The 22398-nt window shown below is 33.1% G+C and overlaps 1 long non-coding RNA gene across 1 annotated transcript; it reads left to right on the top strand.

Annotated features, from left to right (window-relative positions):
• The first annotated feature begins 1704 nt into the window (after window positions 1–1704).
• On the top strand, window positions 1705–22351 carry LOC138708007 (uncharacterized). Its single transcript, XR_011334525.1, has 3 exons — window positions 1705–19920; window positions 20385–20625; window positions 20805–22351. It is a non-coding gene; the product is annotated as an uncharacterized lncRNA (long non-coding RNA).
• The last annotated feature ends 47 nt before the right edge of the window (window positions 22352–22398 follow it).

Here is a 22398-nt window from a genome sequence, read left to right as displayed (position 1 = left end):
CTATAATGACAAAAAAAAAGATTACAATTACAGTACGTCCATCCTAAAGAGGTACAATTTGATGATTGACACGAGTCAAGTACACACCATTGAGGAGAAAAATCTATGTCAATTCTGAGAAATCAGTGTGTATACAGAACTGATTATTTTTCGCTCCCTTTACGGAAGAAATAATGTTATTGAGAGATTTGAGTGGCTTGAATATTTGTCTTTTACAGTTATACACATTTTCATTAGATAATGGGCTGGATTGAACAAAATATTAGTAACTATCATGCATTAAATTAATACATTATTAATGTATATCCTTTATTTTTTTTTAAGCTTCTGCTAATTTGTTGAGTAACAGGATTTGAGCTCTAGCTTGGCGAGTTTGACTATGTTATTCTCGTCATAGTTTTCATAATTTATTATTTGGAGTGGTAATATGACATTTATTGAGAGAAAACCAATAATGTTATGTAATACTTTTCTATTTATTAAATTATATAATTTGACATTGGATTTTCTTTCCTGTAGCACCTCATTGGGGATCTGATGCTGTTCTGTGGTCAGACTTTTCTGGATTGCAAGCGCCTGTTCCTAGTTCTTCCAAGATCCCTCAGTTCTCGTGCAAGACATGTGGCAAAGTGTTCTCTCATCGAGACTCCCTCACACATCACAGGAGCAGTCATCAGGGACAGACTGTATGTCCCGTATGCCAGAAAGTGTTTAGTAGAGTTTACACCATGAAGTACCATATGTCCACAGTTCACAAACTGAACTGATCATTCTAAATATTCACTGCAGTAAGAGTACTTATTAAAGAAATTAAAGTTATCTTTCATTATGTCAGCACGTATTTTTAGGTAATCATGTAAGAGTCAACACAGTTCTGATTGTTTGAGGTGAGTTATAGTTATTGCAAGTAATGGGCACTTCAGCTTACTATACGAGACTGAAACTCTTGAGGGCACATATTTGGAATTATAGTGATAAATTTACCCGAGACATAAAGTGTTGTGTATTTTTGTGAAGATACAATCTTGTCTTCAAACTTAGATTGGTGACAGAGTATTTGACTTATCTTAGTAGTCATCATACATTTTAGAAATGTTTATTCCTGGAATTGTTTGTATTGTGTTAAATACAATACCTTTATCTTTCCACATAATTAAATGTTGCAATTTTGGCTATTATTATTATTTAGTTTAATAATGTTTAGAAACATATTTTAACGATCAAATACAAATACAACCAAATGTAAATGCAAACAATTAGTTACATTTTTCTCGGATTGCTAAAAACCATTCTGTCCAATCCACGAACTATTTTTTTGTAAATGTATTTCTTTCATTGCTCCTTCGTCGAGGGTTTTTTCTTTCTTTTTATTGATTGAATCCATTCAAATATATTTTTAAAAAATCTCTTATTTATTCCCATCAATGTCCATACCATACTAATTGCCTTGTCGAAATGTCCTTCAGATATTTTAGCCTCAAGTTCTGTATCATTTCTTCATCATTAGTAATAATTGTAACATCAAAATATTTATGTTCATCACAGTATTTGTTAACCTCTTTATTGCTAATAATTAAATCTTGCTTTTTTTTCCTCCTAGAAAGAAATTGGTGACATTTCTTACGTAATTATTGATGTAAAAGCCTATTCATATTTCCTTTTTTTTGTTTTTTTTTTTTTTTTTTTTTTTTTTTCCCTACATACATTTTATTGCATTTATTATAAGTGCTTTGTATGGCAGTGTATTTTTTTTTTTAATCCCCGTAGTTTAATCAAGGGAATTGTGTGTGACAGGCTATTTCCAAATCTAGAAGCAAGAGACGTGATTGTTATTTGAAGGATGAAGATGTCAAACATTGTAAGTGCCATTTTTGGGAAAAATTGTTTTTTGATGTTCTCATGTTGTATGTGCCATGGGCAGTTGGTTTTCAAAGTGGTTCTTTTTAATGATAATAAAAAGTGCTAGTTCTATGTGCCACTGCCTCTGCCTGTAACATGTTCCAAGTGCCATGTTTTTGCACGCATGACATCTTATTTTTACATCATTACACATCTCATCTAAAAGCGTGTATGTTGTATTTTGTGCATAAAGCATTAATAAAAATTAATATGGAAGATGAAGTTGTGGGAATAAGGAAGAAAGGAAATGTTACATCTGAATTATACCAAGTTATTCAGTATGTTCAAACATTTGCATCCATCAACTGAAGTTTCATACAAATACTATGTCTGTTTTCCAAAAAGATTCCCCTTATGTATCTTTTCATTGGCCTAGAGTGGACACTTGCCGCAAGTGTGATGAATTCATTTTGAAAATAGCAGCAAATGATAGGTTTAGTGAAGCACCACAAGCCTTTTGTAATACAAAAAAATCAACATGCAATGACTACAGATATGGCAGATTCTAAATTGTTGACTAATGACTAGTGATTTTTCTGTGACATCAATCGATTTATTAAGTGCTACCTGTGAGAGACCTAATGTATTCAAACATGTTCTATAGTAGGCAACTCAGTTGCTACAACTTCGGGGTGCAACTCAGTAACAATAATACTACCTATATGTGTATGAAACTATTCATCTTCGGGGAAGTTCGGAAATGACCTCATTCCTAATGTCTGTCATCAATTAAAGTTTTGTAAACCTAAAAATGTTGATTATCGATTTGGTCAACTGTGTTGGCCAGAATTGAAACAAAAGTGTGTGTTTTTTTGTGTTTCTCGCCAATGCAGTGGATTTTAAAGAGGTCACACAAAAATTCTTAGTAAGTAGTTATTCTTTTCTATCATGTGTTAAGGATTTTGCGATAATTGAAAAGAGGCGAAAAGTATAAAAAAAAAAAAGAGTACTCTTACATCTCCAGCAAATAGTAGAGGAGGCAAAGCTTATTAACCCCTTCCATGTGATTCCTATGAAGAAATATGACTTCTATTTTTTCGAAACTGTTGATCACATGCTTAGCATTACAAAGTTACCAATTTGTACATGTTCCATGGTAAAGGTTATGTCTGAATCATCCACAAAAATTTTATAAGAATACTTTTTTGAACTTGAGGACTTGAAACGATGTAAAGTTCTGATAAACAGTGTGACCCAATTAGATTTAAGACATGTAGAAATGCCTCCAATAAATGGACCAGGAAATAGAAAAGACATTTCCTTGCGATGACACCTTTTTGCCTATAGAGTTCCATCAATTCTATTTGGACAATGCATCTCAATTGCATACTCATTATTCAAACAATAAGTGTTACAACTCTTTTCTATAAAATTATAATGAATTTAAGTTTTTCTCTGTGTATGACTATTAGTTTTAGATTAAAATGTTTTCAAAGACATTTATAACAGATAACCCATAGAGCTCTTAGAACTCACGGACAGTATATATAAATGGCATCTAAGACGTTCTTGCTGTCTAATTTTGTTGCAGTAATGAATTATTTTGTCTTAAGTATTAATTGTACGAAATAATATAGCAAAGAAACTTTTTTTTTTTTCCAGACAAAATTTATAAAACTTTCAATTTAGGAAAATTTTATGTCTCTTCTGTGAAATTTTGTTTTGGTACTTACAAAGTTTGCCATTTCTCATTTATAATGTATGGTCTTTTCATTTATTTGATTTAAACAACAATCTGTCTTCATTTTTTTTTTTAGTTTATTTGTTTATGTTTTATCAGTTGTACAGAAATTCATCCACTTCTGCTAGCCTTTTTATTTTTCAACCATTTCACTATTTTTTTCACCATTAAAATTTAAAAAATACCAATATGTATATTATTTCCAGTGTTACGTCATTAATATTTATGCTGGTCTGTTCCTATAAATGATTCCCTAAAATATGTATCTCAACCTCTACATAAAATGAAATTTAGGTATTTACTATGTACATCATTAATTCTTAATTTGTTTAGTATTAAGTTTCAGTGCTCTTTCTCCAAAGTAGTGTACTGTTAAATTACATTTCCTTTTCCAACATTTATGTATTACATTATGTTGATCCATTTTATGTGGAAAGATCTTGTCTTGAAATTCTGTTTTTTAATTCAGTTCAGGAAATGTATAATAAATTGTTAATGGCTCGGGTACGTAACATCTGGTACTCTTATATTGTTATTTTCGATATAGAAATAAGATAATGTATTACTGTTCATGTGGCGGAGATATCTTAAATGATTACTCTCTTAAGATCGCATCCTCATTCAGGAAATTAAATTACATTACATACAGATCACAAAACACTCCACAAAAACATCTCAACATAGAAATAAGACAAACAAATACAATCTACAATATATGAACTCACATGCAATAGTTGTAACAACTTCTACATTGGACAGATGGGAGATCATTTCAAACACGATGCAAAGAACACAACACAAACACCAAACACAGCTACAGCAACATAGAAACAGATATGGAAATACTATATATTCAACTGAAAAACTAGAAATTAAACACACTAAAACAGTACGAAATATACAGACACAAAAACACACACCCTATTTGACTCCACACTATCATACACAAACGCACCCCTCTGCAAACCAACTGAAGAAACCAGAAGGAGCAAGGACTTCAGTAGTTCTGATGATGTCTGACATAAAGCTGAAATTAGTCAACTAGGTAATTACAACTTAGTTTATTTTAACACATGAAAGTGGTTATATTAACTATATTCCTAAGTGACATGAAGTGTTAAAAGTGTGTAATCAAGATGATTACTCTGTGTTTGTAAAGAATTCAAGTAATATACTGCTGCCAGATTGCTGTGAATTATTGTTTACTTTTTAAGTAACTCAGCTTTGACCACTGTGAGTGTACGAGGTTGTATATTGTAAAGTTATTGAACATGAATAATTGCAGAAAGTAGTACAGGATCCGTATATGAAAGATAATTTGTGTCTAAAATCATGATAGTTTAATGTTAATTACCAAATAGAATCATGTGGTAAATTTTGCTTTTGTTAAAATTTGATAAAAACTCTTTATTGGAAGTAATACATAATTTATGATTTCTTACATTTATACACATATGTGAAATCTCATGCATTGAATAAGCAATATGTGCCTCATTGAGACGTAAAGAGCTGAAAGCACTTTGAAAACAGTATTTATTAGTTCACTCAATTTAATGTAGGTCTAATAAGCTCTTTGTGTGCTAAAGTATTTCAATATGGTGTAATGATTATAAAAAATAAAACCGAATTATGAATGCCACAGATTAACAGGAGTGTACATTTTTTTTCCTCCTCTGTATAGTTGCACAATGGGCATATGAGGACTCTGGTGCCAGGCTTCCTTCAAACCCCGTCGCAGCAACAGGCAGTCAAGCAAAATATGTGTGCAACCAGTGTGGTAAAGTTTTCAACCGCAATGATTCATTTGCACACCACAAGAGCATCCATAAGGGACAGACCAGATGCCCCATTTGTCAGAAGTTATTCTCTCGGAAATACACTATGATGTCTCACCTTTCTATTATTCATGGCATGAAATGTTAGCCCAGATCATAGTAGTAGACTTGAACTCAGATTTTATAAAATTTTACTTAATTTACCGTGACTGACTGTATATAATGTGTTGTAAACTGTTATCCCCTAGAAATGTATGTCTTCATTTATTAAAGTTGTTTTTTAAATTAATTGCAGTATTATATGTTATCTGCCAAATTACTTACGTTCCATTGATTATATAGTACTCTTTTTGTGAACGTCTATTAATTTTGTAATTTTTATAAATTAACTTTACGAACTATGTAAACTTGAAGTAGTGAACTGTTATGTATAATGAATACTTAATAAATTTTCTTGCGTATTCTTAAAAAGAGTAGTGTTTATTGAAGACTTCTGATTACTTGTTTTCCACTATGTATGTTTAAATCAAGTAATGTGTAATAAAGTAATTTACGCTGTAATGTTTCTCTTCCTTCAGTGGCCAATTGGGCAGTGCAAGACAGCTGTGGTTGGTTGGAGGGAACATCAGTGCTTACTGCTCCAGCTGACCCTCGCAAGTTTGTCTGCAAGCTCTGTGGAAAAAAATTTGGCCGTCATGATTCACTCACACATCACAAGAGTTTACACCAAGGACATACAAAGTGTCCCGTGTGTAAGATGGTGTTCAGTCGAGTTTTCAGTTTGCGCCGTCATATGATTACTGTTCACAAAATATAAATACTACCGGTACATTATTAATGATAAGACTTCGAAAGAGTGCATTTTACGAAGATCAGACGTTTAAGTGATGTTCTAGATTTCACACTGAATTCGTGATTTATTTACTGAATGTTGGCCTCATATGGGAACTGCCGCAGAAATTGTAGTTTTGATCCTGGAGTCCAGTATAATAAGGGGAAGTTCGGCACAGTTCTGTTTGTATTACAAACACTAATAGATCTGGAATCGTTCATTTTATCGTTCATTTTAAAATTCGAGATAATAAGTGAATGAGTACGAAAGTATTGTTTATTAATCATTATTCACTCTGTGAACTTTGGGAATTATCTTCAGTCCTACATATTGAATTATAACGTCATTCATGGATAATGTATAGCAGAAGAGCATCTAGCTCAAGAAATATTTTGAATTCTGACATAATATTACAGTTTTCTGAAGCTATGCAAGTGGATGGTTCTGACTTACACATTAAAATTGAATTTGTTCTTTAAGGATAGATTCCTGCCATCTTCAGACTTAACATTTTGTCATTTATTGTTCAAGAATTTTTCCCTTCTATTAGAAAAGAACTTGTGATACAAAACATTAATACCATACTTTCTATTTTTAAAAATCTACTGTTAATGTATGTTAACATAAAGAATCCAAATGTCTGAACAAATCTCTGTAATCAGTTACATCAATCTGTTTGTAAAGGTGTTTTGGGGGAGGGGATGATATTTATAGAGTTCAAAATAATTATCCTTATAAAGTTTTCAGATTTTATGCTTTTACTCTGCATTAAGTACAGACATTTTTGTTAATTGTGTTGGCATTTCTTAAGTGAAGAGTTCACCATCCCATACTTTGTTTCTTTGCGATTTTAAATTTTGGTGGAATATCTCTCTGTAAGTTGATAATGTTGCAAATTTATTGTTGTAATATATTACATTATGGCAATACAGCATCGAGTAAAATGACTTGTGTAATCAGTAATTGGTACAAATAATATGAGCTTCATGACAATTTGAAAGTCTAATTTTCACTACACTTAATATATTGTTAATTTGCAAGTTACTTTCCACTTCAGATGAAGATTCATACCATGAAAGTTAAACCTGCTTCAACTAAGTAATATTTATTAAACAAAACTCTTAGGTAAGAATTATTATTGTTTTGTCTTCTTTGACTCAGTAGTTTACATTATTACACTTTAATTTGTTAAACTAACAAATGAATGTAATTAATATTAAGAACAAAACACAACTCTTCCACTTCGTGAACACACTATCATGTGCAGCTTAAAAGTAAGTCAAATCCAATGCCTGTTAAGTTCAAAGGTAGTGTACCCATAAATTGATGTCTCCAGCTTAGCTAAACTTACTAAATTGTTCTGTTTTTTTTTATTTTATTTTTTTTTAAGTATATATCTTAGGAGAAATGTTTCGAAATAGTTGGCCTCATATTTCATACAACCATCTTGTGCACCACTCTTAATACCGATCTGACCTAAACTGGTTTCTTTTATTACATTTTATTAAAATGAAGTATTGTATCATATGTACTTTGTGGGGGGGGGGCCTTCAGTAAACAAGGATCTAACTGGTCTGATTTATTACTGAACTCCAGGAATTGGGTTAAATTATTAGAAATCAGAGTTAATGGAAGAAATGGACAACAGCTTTTAGAGAAAGATGTTTTCTTCTGTAGATCTGATGGATCATCCGAGGTGGAGGTACAAGAATTCAGCAAGTGCTCCTCCATATCGCTGTGAGGTGTGTGGCAAAGCATTTCAGCAGCAATGTTCTCTGTCTGCACACAAAGGACTTCACAAAGGCAATACACGTTGTCCAATCTGTCAAACAGTGCTGAGCCGGAAGACACATCTATGGAGACATCTAAGAATGGTGCACAGACATTAGGATTTAGATCTCAGTGAGACAGTTGTTATCAAGGAATATACATGAACGTTTCGCAGTGAGCATAGAATACCGTTGCCTTTTAAAGTGATATCTTCATTTTATATGTAATATTTTATGTAATTTTCCTGTGAAAGTTCACATTTAAAATTGTATGTGTCAGTATATTTCATAACATATTTATGAAGAACCTCATATGAAGTACATTGTGTACGAATATGCAGATCTGATACTCTTCCTCTGACCTCTAATTTACCACTGTACTGCAGATAATGTAATACATGGAAATGTTTTCTTGTATAGTGCCTACCTATTACACGAGCCGGAGATGGAAGAGCCGTACCAGTGAGCCTTTGTTCAACTGTGAGGTTTGTGGCAAGGGATTCCAGCAGAAGTGTTCACTGTCTGCACATAAAAGCTTTCACAAAGGCAATACTCGTTGTCCCATCTGTAACATGGTGTTCAGTCGGAAGCCTAACCTCTGGAGACATCTGAAAGTGGTGCACAACAAAACATAAGTTAATTTTTATTTACAATGAATTAAACTTATTTGAGGGTTACTATAAATTCTTAAGAACATGTCAGAAAATAAATGTAATGTGTGATTTTTGCTGTTGAATTTATTTTGGAAATAAAGTATGTTTTTGCTGTGAATTTGTTTTTCTTTGTGTTATTATTTAGTTCATTTTCAAGATAACAACATTGAAGGAATGGTTTACTATATACCTATAAAGATTACGTACAATTCAATATCTGAGGCAGAAAATAAGTGCTAGCAATAAACATTATTCCATAATATTCACACCAGTTCACTGCTGTGGAGTAACGGTTAGCATGCCTGACGTGAAATAAGTGGGCCCGGGTTCAAATCCTGGTTGGGACAAGTTACCTGTTTGAAGTTTTTTCCGGAGATTTCCCTCAACCCATTAGGAGCAAATGCGGGTAACTTTTGATGCTGGACCCTGGTTTCATTTCACTGGCATTATCACCTTCATCTCACTCAGAAACTTGATAACCAGAGCAGTTGATAAAGCATCGTAAAATAACCAATTAAAAATATATACATTTTATGGTAGATGTTTTGCAGTTAAATTGAATTTAGCTGTTTTGAGATATCAAAATAGTGAATTATACCTTTGAACTAGTTTATAGTGTGAAATTGTTATGTACGAAATATGGACTGTTGCACTAGACCTAGTGAACAACAGTTTATAGAAACATTTTAACAGGATTTTAATTCGCAGTAATTCAACATTTAGGTTATAATTGATGATTTTTCATAGTTTGGTGAAACTTCGACATTCTTTTATTATTTTATATGAACATGAAACTCATAGAATATGGAGATAATAAAATATGTATGAATTTACTGAACTGTGAACACCTGTACTATGGATAATATTTCTAAAGTGTATGTAAGCATTTGAGTGGTAATGTAATACGTGTTATCTCTGACTTCCTCTGAGTTGATAACTTAGAAGTCTGTAAGAGTTACTGTAATGAGATTTCAGGTATATCTAATTATCATATTCTTGTAATTTAGTTCTAATTATTGTGTAAATTACGAGTATAGAACTATTCGCCACCTTATCTCGACTCTTCAGAATATTGAGAACAGAAGCTTTCAAGATAATGTATAACATGTATCTTTTTTCTGCCCCAGATTTGAAAAGGGTGGGGGTTCCCGAGCCTTGGCGCACACAGGCCACTGGCCCAAATCACCAGTGCACCATTTGTGGCAAGACATTTCTGATCCGTGACTCATTATATAAACATAAGAATATTCACAAAGGAACCACTCAGTGCCCTATTTGTCAAGCAGTTCTCAGTAGGACTGGAAACATGAGACGACACATGATGACAAAACATGGTTGGTCTGCATAAGATTAAAAATTAAGTTCTGTCAGACATTCTTTCTCTCTTCCTTAGAGTCTGTGCGGCTTGCAAATCAAGAATGGTGGCAAGGCTTATCCAGAGGAAAATTTGGGGACCTTCATCAATGCAAGATGTGTGACAAGAGTTTTCGGAATCGCACTTCTCTGTATATGCATAACAGTGTGCATAGAGGCAACACAAAGTGTCCTGTTTGTCATGCTGTGTTTAGTCGAATAGGCCACATGAAACGACACTTATTGTCTAAACATTATCCATTCCCAGATCCATGCAGTGAGGCAACCCAAGATAATTGAATGTAGAATTGCTACTGCTATTATTATTATTATTATTATTATTATTATTATTATTATTATTATTATTATCTAGCTTTGTTTATAAGATAATCTTTTTCTGTCCATAGAGTTTGTATATGTGGGGTATCCTGGGGAATGGCAGGGCAGTTATCAGCATGAGGATGGCCATCGGTGCAAGACTTGCGGGAAGACTTTTGCAAACATGGGGTCACTTTACAAGCACAATAACGTACATAAAGGGAAGACTCGCTGCCCGATCTGCAATGTACTTCTTAGCCGCATTGACCACATGAAGCGCCACATGATAGCAAAGCACGGTTTGCTGTAGAGGAACCCACTGCAGCCACTGACTCTGATCTCTTTTTATTTGTAGAGTGTCTGTGGGTGGGGGATGCGGGGGACTGGCAGGGAATTGCTGGACCGAACACTGTGGAAGGTTACCGCTGCAAGATCTGCGGAAAGAAGTTCCTAAACCAGGGCTCTCTGTATAAACACAAGGATGTGCACAAAGGCAAGACAAGGTGTCCAGTGTGTCAGGTGGTTTTCAGTCGAACTCTGAATATGAAAGCCCATATGAAAACGAAACACGGGTGGTCTGTCTTGTAAAATTTTAAACAGAGTTGTGTACACAGCAAAGACACGATATTCTGGTCATGGATTCAAGAAGTGTGGTATAGCAGACGAGAACTCAGTAGTTCATGATTTGATTTGTTTGATCTGAATCTGTAAAACAAATTGAGACTTTGACAAAGAATGAGGAGCATGGAGCATTGCATACACAGATGCTGACATATCGGGCAGAGCAATATCTTTCCATTAAGGAAACACGTAACTATATTTGGTATCTTATTATTATATACAGAAGTCTTTAGATTAGTATTACAGTGTATAGGACGATTGTAATGTTTGCCTACAAAAAAACATATATGCCTTGGGTATGAAAAGTTATTTTTGTTTAGTAGTTCAATCAGAGTGCTTTACTTTCTTAAAATAACTATAATTCTGCAACATAGGTTCTGTACAAAGAAAATGCAATTTTCTCTTTTTTTTATATTTTGGCAGTCACTGAAATCAGACAAGCATAGAAAAGTACTTCAATATTAACTTCTGAATGTAAGCTACAGCACCAAATGCCTCTGCTCTTAAAACCGATATTTTTATGACAAGTGCTTACTCCACTTACTTAGTTTTAATCACGTTTTGCAAATATACTTTTCTATCAAAATTTTTGCAAATATACTTTTCTATCAAAATAACTGTTTAGCATACACCTTGCCAGTAATTTTTTTTGTACGTTTTCAGTATTTATCTGACAGTTAATACACTGTTCGTAAGGTTATGGAACTATATTCTGTATAGAAAAATATTAAAACAAAATTTTCAATAACAGTGTTCTAGTTCATTCATATATTCCTCACTTTGTATATTAATATCCAGAAGGGAAAAATTCTACATCATTTACTGGTTCTGATTTGTAAGGTGTGGCACCTCCTTCAGTATATAAATTGACGATGCTTATGACTGCACGTTTTGCATGAAAGAAAAGTTGAAAGTGGTTATTGCACTGTTCTGAATTGTTTACAAGAGTCATAAGTGAGTGACACAAGCATGGACTTGTATTGGACATTCAAATTTGCTGGCTGTGGGAAGCTGACTGATGACTCTGAAAGGGGCACATGCACCATGTCATGTGTTACTTCATATCAAGTTTAGCACATTTCTGTCTGTTTGTAGATCCCCAGCTGCAGTGGGTGGGGGGTCCTCCCAGGGGTCCCCAGATCTGTGAGCGTCTTCAATGCAACATCTGCGGCAAGGTATTTCAGAACCGAAACTCTCTCTGCGAACATAAGAATGTTCACAATGGGAAAACTCAGTGTCCAGTGTGCCATGCCGTTCTGAGCAGGATACGCCATGTCAAGCGACACATGATTACCAAACATGGCTGGTTGCCATAGTTACATTCTTCTTTGGGTTGCATCACATATGGCTCATTCAGTTATGTGCACTCAGATCAACCATTATGAATTGTGAAACAAATATTGCTCTAGTACCTGAGTTCTCTTGATTAACCCTTCAAGCCTTGCTAAAGAATTTTATCTATATAGCCTCGTTCAGATGGTGTCTCTTTTCTTAACATAGAATGTATTTTTCTTTCAGTTCACAAGTCAATAAAGGCATGAATTATCTGCTAAAATTATATCAAAGAAGTTTTATTGTGCATGTGTCTTTGCCAAGTTAATTTATTTTGCATATGTAGAGTTGGTTTATTGTCTCAGGACCATTTTGCAAGAAGGCAGAAGTGACATAAATTTTCATCTTTAAACGATATAGTATATACAATTGGTTTCTAGACATAAGTACTGATCATGGAACCAATTATTGCAAAGCTAAACAGGAATATATTAGACAGTCCATCATAGTCATTTCATCTCTTTCCAAAGTAAATCTGTTTGTAATAAGATATTGATTAAAAGAGAGTATTTTAAACTTCTGCGTGGAAATTATATAGAGAAGCCATATAAATAATGCAAACACTGTTTCAATTTTTCAACTGAAATACACTTATAGATTTTTTAAATACAAAACAGTGATAGTTGTTAAGGAGATGTGCACATGCACCTCATCTCTTGGATACCATGTAATATGTTCTTTTAATTATTGCTAATGTCTTCATCTTTATTTTTTGTGTTACATTAATACAAACATTATGTTGTCATTTTTCTGGACTGAATTTTCCAATAATTGTTTCTAATTGCACTTCTCCTTTCTAAGTTTATGCCTGTGATTGCAGTGAGCTACCAGTTTACATTTGGCATTGAAAACTTTGAGGCATAAAAAAGGACCAGTCTAAACGAGGTTTTTCGTTGTAATTTAGAAATAATGTGAACATGGTACAGTGTAAAATTTCCTTCTAGATCATGCTTCAAGAATTAATGATTTTACAGTGCCTAGTATAGAAGGAATGTTTATAAATCAGAATTATTATTCGTGAATCTCACCGGCCACTCATTGAAACAGCTGGAAGGGAATTATAGACATGTTTCGATGCAGAAGATATTTACTGAGGTTTATAACTTGTGTTTTGATACCATACCAAACTGAATAATGTGATACAGTTAATGTAAAAATGTTCTTATTCACTTTTGTATTTATGCTAGAATTTTTTGTTGTAAATTGTATCTATATTCTTATTCCCTTTGTCATTGTCTCAATCTTTTATCAATTTTTGCAATTTTTAAATGTGTATATGTAAATATAAAAATCAAGACCAGAGCATTGGTTACTAAGTAACAAGTTTATATTTTCTACAAGGTAGTGTAATATAACTTAATTAATTGTTGATTGATATATAAAACTACATCTGTCCAACTTGAGAGCCTATTGTTAGACTGGTGAGCACATGTATTATAAATGTAGTACTGGATTGAAAACCTTTGTTAGTCTATTTTAAGAAATTCTAATTTTGTAACTAGTAGTATTCACTCTATGTTCATTAATACAATCTTTGTAGGCTAGTTATTAAACTGAACAGTATTATTTAAATTTAATCAAGTACCGGTACTTCTAGTATTAAATGGTACCGGTACTCTATATATTATTTGTATTCTGAAGTCTGGCTGAAAATGGGATATATTAATGTATCATTGACATAAGATAGTCTTTTTTTCACTTCCCACTTGTATTAAATGTTATGTGGGTTCAGTTTATACCTGGTACATACTGTATGTCTTGAATTAGTTTTGGACGACTTATAGGAAATTCTATTATAGAGAGGTTTTGCTTTTAGAAATTTTGAGCAGATTGTAATTTCGTTCTTGCATATCACAATAGTGATTGTATTAATGTTGTAATTTTCTACTTTGAAACTTTTCCTAGGCTATTTTATATTTGTCATAAACTTCTTGTAACATGCAAATTTTGAAACAATAAACATTTCTAATCTTTTCATCTTTTCATCATTATTATTATTATTATTATTATTATTATTATTATTATTATTATTATTATTACAAAGGATCCTGTATTCTGACCATATATAGTATTTATCAACATAAATGTTTCAAATATCACTATTATCATTGCTACCATTGCTATCAGCACATCTAATCTGATATTAAAAAGGGTGGTACTGTATCACAACTTCAGGGTCATGTTCACATGGTGTCATTGGTGACATCAGAAGCCTTCACTGATGAAAAAGTACAACTGTTTTGTACTCTGTACAAGTTAATTATTTGAAGTTAATGTCTAAACCCAGAAATACATGATGCAGAAAACACTTTGGCATAGTCATCATCATCATCTTCTTCCCTACAAGTATTGGGCCCTATGGCCTGTAACGATCTCACAATTTAATTACATTGTCACAGTAAATATATTTACTATAGATATCATTTACATACAGCAAATTGATCAGTATGAGAATTCAGTGCCCAAAAACACACTCAACTTACCCTATAACAGTGAACGCAAATGATTTGGCTACAACAATCACAATAGTTCACTTAAATAAAAAACAAAAGGCTTGGCCATATCAAATTTCTGTGAATGATCAGACATATATTCATATTTGGGTACACACCTGTGGAGTAGCAGTTAGGGCACCTGGCCGCGAAACCAGGTGGTCCGGGTTCGATTCCTGGTCGGGGCAAGTTATCTGGTTGAGGTTTTTTCCGGGGTTTTCCCTCAACCCAATATGAGCAAATGCTGGGTAACTTTTGGTGCTGGATCCCGAACTCATTTCACCAGCATTATCACCTTCATATCATTCAGACACTAGATAACCTTAGATGTTGACAAAGCGTCATGAAATAACCTACTAAAATAAAATAAAATAAATTCATATTTGAAGAATGCATATTTAATCATATCGATGTATCGTGGTGATTTGGACTAATTAAGTTACAGATTAATCGAATATAAACAGTTGTCTTGAAATTGGTATCCTTCATAGTATAGTTGCAGATGATACGCTGTGAAAGAAAATAAACATATTTAATGGTTGAATTTTATGATTTGCTTTCCATCCATTGTAGTTTGCTGTTAGATGTGATTTTCGTAGCCAATTCGCAAGTGGGTCAAAAGCAAGCTAACTACACCAGAAATAATGTCCAAACCTTTTCTGTAATTCCAGTAAACCCAATGCCGTGCTTGCTATTGAAATATGTTCCCAAAGTGAATTACAAGTTCGTTGACATGATGCAGAACTGTAAGTGGAATAGAAATCCCATGTCCCACAAAACAATTTCCTGTCCAAGATATTTATTGCGTACTTTTATTAGAGTCGGTAAGTGCAGTGTTGTTGCTTGGGTCATAACAGTTTTATGTTACCAACTTCCAGCATTGTCTTCTTATGCATTACTTATTCAAATCCAAATTAATTTACATTAAAACTATAAACTTTAAGAAATCTATCTAGAATTGAAGACCTCCCTCGAAAAAGGGCGTAACATAAAATTACTTAAATATGTGACTTCGGTAGAAAAAGTAATTTTGAAGCATTCATTTATAACAATAAGTGAATGCATTCAATAGCTTAAAAAACTTGTATCCTTGATTAGTCAAATGGTTCTGCTAGTAAATATAGACCTAACGAAATATGCCCCTGAGATTATTTTCCTTCAACCTACAACGTGTATTATAGATTTGTTGGTTATACCCTTATTTGAGGGAGGTCTTCAGTTACTTGTGTTATTCCTGTTTTTGGGGGCAAGGGTTTATTTTACGATAGTTTATCAACACTGTAATGGTTATCTAGCATCTGAGTGAAATGAAGGTGATAATACCAGCAAAATGAGTCCAGGGCCCAGCACCGAAAATTACTCAGCATTTGCTCTTAATGGGTTGAAGGAAAATCCCGAAGAAACCTCAACCAGGTAACTTGTTCCAACCAAGATTTGAATCTGAGCCTGCTCATTTCACGTCAGACATGCTAACCATTATTCCACAGCAGTGGACTTATTCCTGTTACAAGCTCTTTGATTGTTTATCCTGTACCTTCCTGTTACAATCTCTGTGATTATTTATTCAGTTCGAATTTCATCCTGTACCTGCTGTTGCATTTGAAATATAGTTATCTTTCGACTTTCAATATGATAACACTCCTTCTGCTGAAGATTTGTTAAGTTATTTAAATAAATAACTGATTCACTGTATTAATATTAATTTACCTTAATTCACTAGTTTCGGTGTGGTATACATCATCTTCTGAATACTAATAAGGTAGATCAGAAGATGATGCATTCCACATCGAAACTAGTCATATAAGGTAAAATACCTAGTGCAGTATTAACAAAGTGAAGAAGTTATTTATTTAAATAACTTCACAAATCTTCAGTGATATACAAGGTGTATCAAAGCATGTTGGGAATTGATAAGAGGACCTGAAAATAAGCAAAAACGTTCACATAAAATATGGTCAATTTCGCTCATTGTTTGTGGTATACATAATATCTGTGATAATCAAACCACATGTAATTTCCTTCTGTATTCAAATCGACGATTTGTTGTGTATTCAAAGCCATCTAATGACAGTGGCCATAACGAAATAAACACAAGGCATATGCTAGAACTTTTATTGATAATTGTGAATATTTGTTATTTTGAGTGTAATAATTATATTACAACCAGTGGTCTAAATGGAGTACTCTAATCAGAAAATGGCAGAAATGCACTTTATGTATGGACGAGCTAATTTCAATGCAAATGAAGCAAGGCATTTGTATGCTGAACAATTTTCTAATAGACATTTACCCAACAACAAGACTTTCCAAAGAATATATGACCATCTTGTGGAAACAGGCTCTTAAAAAAACGTGTTTCAGATGGTGGAAGACCAAGAAGCAAAACATCTAACTTAGAGGAATGAGCCTTCAATCATATTGAGGATAATAGTGGAAGCAGCACCAGACATAGCAACAATCGAGAATGTGAGTCATATGGCAGTATGGAGAATTTTACGAGAACAACTCCTTTATCCAACCTTCAAAGAGTCCAAGGTCTTAGTGAAGCTGACTTTCCACCCAGAGCAGCATTTTGTACCTCATTACAACAAACTTATGTTAAGGATCAACACTTTCTCTCTGCTATAATCTTCAGCGATGAAGCGAGTGCAGAACTTTCACAATATCCATGTATTGGCTGACAGAAATCCCAAAGCAGTTTTGGAAACTAGACACAAACAACAGTATGTTTTGTTGGAAGAAATTCCACTGAACTTAATTCAGTGCATGTGGTTCATGCATGATGGGGCATTTTGCTTTTGCTGCTAGAGCAAGTTTAAATCATCAATTCCCTAATAAATGGATAGCTCGTGAGGGACCGACATCCTGGCCTGCTTGTTCTTCTGACCTTAGTCCATTGAATTTCTACTTATGGGGACATTTAAAGGCCATTGTTCCAGACCTATAACGTGGAAATTCTTTGCCAGTGACTTGATAAAGGATGTCAGCAGATACGGCAGATGCCTGAAATATGGAAGAGAGTAAGATAGTTGATGATGTGGCATTCAGAAGCATGCATTAGAGCTCATGGTGGCCATTTTGAGCAGTTTCTGTATAAGAAAAAAGTATTGTAAGTTGTAAATTAAACTTTATCATTACAGATATTACGTACAACAAAAACAATGACTGTACCTAAAAACTAAGTGAAATTGACCAATGTTTATATGAACTTTCTTGCTTGTTTTCAGGTCCTCTATCAATTCCCAGAACTTTCCCACATGTTTTGATACATTCTGTATAAATATTAAAACAGTGTAATCAAGAATGAAGAACATTGTTGTTGTCTGTAAATCACTGTGATTATTAATTCTTGAAATTTTATGTGCATGTAGTTGCAGGTTGCTATTATGCTCATCTTGTACATTGTCATTGTTACAATCCCCTTTCTGTAACTGCTGGGCTTTGTCTTCTCTTATATAATGCTTGGCCACACTGCTACTCACTGATATGAAATCTAAGCATGATTGTTGTTGTGAAGTAACTTGAATGTTCATGAATGTAGATTAATACTTTCAGCACTTCCTCCAGAGGTACAGTTATCTACATATCTCTGCAGATGGAAAAGTTACCAGTACTTCCAAACTCGACAGTGCACCATGTTCTTGTTGTTAACTCTCCTCTGCACTGTTACTTTCATCTACTTACACTTGTCATAGTCTGGTTCCATTTGTTTGATGCCATCAAAATCATGAGTATATTATGTCATTCCTTTCCTATGACGCAGAATTGTCCTTACAGCCTTTTCTTTACACATTATTGTGGGAAAATGTTGCTGTGAATGAAGCGTAATATTTTCTTTATTCAGTGACTTAATTTATTTCTCACTATACGTGCATTCGCACATTGTTCACAGGACCAACTAAAATTTACTGCACTATACAGAGTAATTTGGTGTGCACACATGCTGATATGTTACCTATTGGTTACTGCAAATGTTCACCAATAAAATGTTATATTGTCTCTAAATCTATTATCACTTGTCATTGACAACTAATATTATGGCCAAATGGGGCTTCTGTTGTCACTAACTGCATCCTGCAAATGCAAAGTCAGCACTTTTGTTGTAAGAGTGAAGATTGTTGAGGATCTATTACATTCTCTAGATAATGTCACAATCATCCATTACACGACCTTAGTACCATAACACATCTAAAGATGAGCTATGTGTGTAAGTAATTTTAAAAGAGTAGTGATCATGATGAATGTGACAGTGGTCATAGTACCTGTAACAGTTGTATTACTGGCAGTGGTAGCAATGACAGATGATGATGATGATGATGATGATGATTATTATTATTATTATTATTATTATTATTATTATTATTATTATTATTATTATTATTATTATTATTATTACAGCCCTGATTTATATATACTGAAAGTTAAGAATGACACTGAGTATAGTTGAATGGATGATGATTATTATTATTATTGTTACAGCCCTGATTTATATATACTGAAAGTTAAGAATGATACTGAGTATAGTTGAATGGATGTGGTGTCAGTTAGTAGTGTTTTTAAGCCTGGTTTACAAGACTCAACTGTAACAATAGAGAACTTAGTAACAAGGAATAGAGAATTCATCCTGTAAACTGCTCTGATTTGTAAGTAGTGATTAGCAGCATTGAAGACCATTAACAATACCAAAGGGAAATATAAATACTGAATGACACCTAAAAGGAGTGGGGGCATGGTTTGTGTGTTTATGAACTACTGAGTAAAAGTACTAACTTTTAGTACATATAAATTCGAGCTGTAATGATGATGGATGTCAGTGACAAGAATTATAGTGGTAGTTCTAGGAAGAAAATTCACCGTGTGTAATTATGGTTGGGTTATGATGTAACAAGGATATTTTTATGTTACACTAAGCCTTTCTTTTATCTTGTTGATTTGCAGTCTTTTGTATGTTTTGCTGATGATGTAATGAGTGTTTGAGCATGAGTTGCTCAAATAAAATTTACTGTGTTCAAATAAAGAATTCTATAGAAAAGAAGTTAATTTTTTTTCTAGACACCAGATTGGAGTAAATTAGTGTTGAGTTAACGTAGTCGTAAAATACATGATTTATTTGATTTCATGTTATTGAAGTGATAAATGATTAATCAACCTTAATAACATTTCTATAAATTTATTTGTTTGTTAATAGTAATGTGGTATGTAATATAACGAACTATGTAAAAATTGTGTAGAGCAGAATTTGATATAGAAGTACCATAAAGCAGTGGCATGTACTTTCCTAACTGAATAAGTCATAATTTAGCTTTAGGCAAATGACCCATGCTTTGCAGTTTTCCAGTTTTATTCCTAGTGAACGTGAAAGACATTTTAGTTTTCAGTTACCAAAGTAGATAAGTGTTACTGTATTTATTCCTGAAGGTGTGTCTAAACTGGTATTTGAAGTGTCTCCTTTCATTGTGTTAAATACATGATGAAATATATAAAGTAACTATTGGAATAACAGTAATGCACTTCTATGTGTTAATTCATTTATGTTGTAAGAAAATTCCCATTGTCTCCTGTATGAAGAAGCTCAGTTTCTTAATAAATTGATTTTGCTTATTTAAGGTGAACCATACATATGTAATTGTTTTGTGATTTCGTTATTTGTTCTCTCCAGAATTAACCATCATGATGCGCTCAACACTAGGCCAAGAGAGAGAGAAACCACTGCGAATGAAACATAGGGATTCCTATGCTTGTGGCATATGTGGTGCCAGGTATGCTCACCGCACTTCTCTCTACTCGCACTTAAGTGTCCACAGAAATGCTACGAAATGTCCAGTATGCAACGTAGTTTTGAGCAGGAAGAATTATCTCCGCCAGCATCTTAAAATAGTACATAGGCTTGAATAAGACAAGTGAGTATGTATCCAGAATGATTGTGTTATGTGCATGAATTGTGAACCAGGAGTTACCACTGTTTACATAAATGGAGACATTTTGGCATGGTTTGATGTCATGTTTTTAGTTGAATAAGTAATATGTATTAATTAAATCATATATCTAAAATTAGTTTTTATTTCATTATTTCTTATAGGAGACATCAGAGTTAGCACACAGAAAGAAGTGATTCGACCAACGTACAGTTGTGAAATGTGTGGATTGACATATAAAACCAATACATCACTCTACTCTCACTGGCAAGTTCATCGTAATGAAACCTTGTGTGTCATCTGCAACAAAGTGTTTGGTCGCAAGTATGATCTGCGTCGACACTTAAGAAATGTTCATAGAATTTTTGATGAACATCAGTAAACATACTACTTACCAAAATTTTAGGAAGTGCCTTGAACTTGAAAGCTGTTTTAGTTGGCTTGTATTTTAATAAGTAAGTTTAAATTAATTGTATATGTGCAACTTGATAGCTGATATTCTATTGGTGAAAAGTAACATTATATATTATAGTGATCTTAAAAGAATACTGAGCTGAAAAATCACATTCTGGAGTATAGTCTAAACAACATATCTAATTTAATTACACACACAATGACACAAACTCTAACATAGCTCCAAACATGGATACCGCCAGTGCGTGTGACATGACACTGCTGTGCCACATCATCACAAATGCATTGTTGGTTTATTTAATCACGCTACATTCACTATAATTTATGTCAAAATCGCGAAAAATACCGTTCTTCTTTTCATGAAAAAGTGTTAAGCAGTTGAAAGCTTACACAACACAAGCCACAGATGCGGCAGCATACTTCAGCAGCAGTGTTGGACAAAATTCCTTTGCTCCTATATTGAGAACTATTTGATATTTTGAGTTGCGGTTTTCAGTACTGTCATCAGCTCCTTGTTGTCTACAACAAATGTAAAAGTATATATATATTTTTTTTGTTCAGTGCCCCTTTAAGATTACTTAGATCATAATATTAGTAATAATTTACTTAGATAATGTGTAGAAGTATGAAATATGTTTCAATTTGTTACCATTTTCTTAACTTCTTAATCTCTGATTACTGTTTTGAGTACTGAAATAACAGGAGCATATGTGCTTGACTACATTGTATTAATAATTTTTGTTTCTTTTTAAGTCTTAGGAAAAGAGATATCCTTTTTCTGCGAAAGAATATTACTATGTATATTTAAAAAATGTATTTCTTACACAGCAATACAACTTTAAATTGTCATCATCCTGTAAAGAAAGTAATTGATACATGTAGTCTATATCAACTTTTGTTTATATATGGTTATCAGTGTGACAACAGTGAAAGAAAATGAAGTCACTGGCAATATTTTTGTGAGTGGCATCTATTAAACTGTGATTACATACACACATAGTTTTTTATACATTAGGTAATTACGTAATTATAGTTGTCTGGCACTATATATACACGTAATATTTCAACATGATGGGCATTCATGTTAGAAAATTTCTTATTGTGAATATAATTTTCTGTTAATTTCTGTAATTTTGGTCAGTAATTCTGTGGTTTAAGTATTAAAGTGAGGAGAAAAGACTGTACAAAAAGAAATAATAAATTTAATGATTTCTGATAATATTTTTTTCCTTTAAATTTCAAGTAGGTCTCAGTGTAATTCACTCCCTATATAAAGCTTATAATGGTGCACAACATTCTTCGAGTTTAAAAGGTAAATAAAAACACTTTTTGTCACTGATTGAT

The sequence above is a fragment of the Periplaneta americana genome, chromosome 10, assembly GCF_040183065.1.
Source record: "Periplaneta americana isolate PAMFEO1 chromosome 10, P.americana_PAMFEO1_priV1, whole genome shotgun sequence".
Classification (NCBI taxonomy): Eukaryota; Metazoa; Arthropoda; class Insecta; order Blattodea; family Blattidae; genus Periplaneta; species Periplaneta americana.
This window is presented reverse-complemented; position numbering and strand designations above follow the sequence as displayed.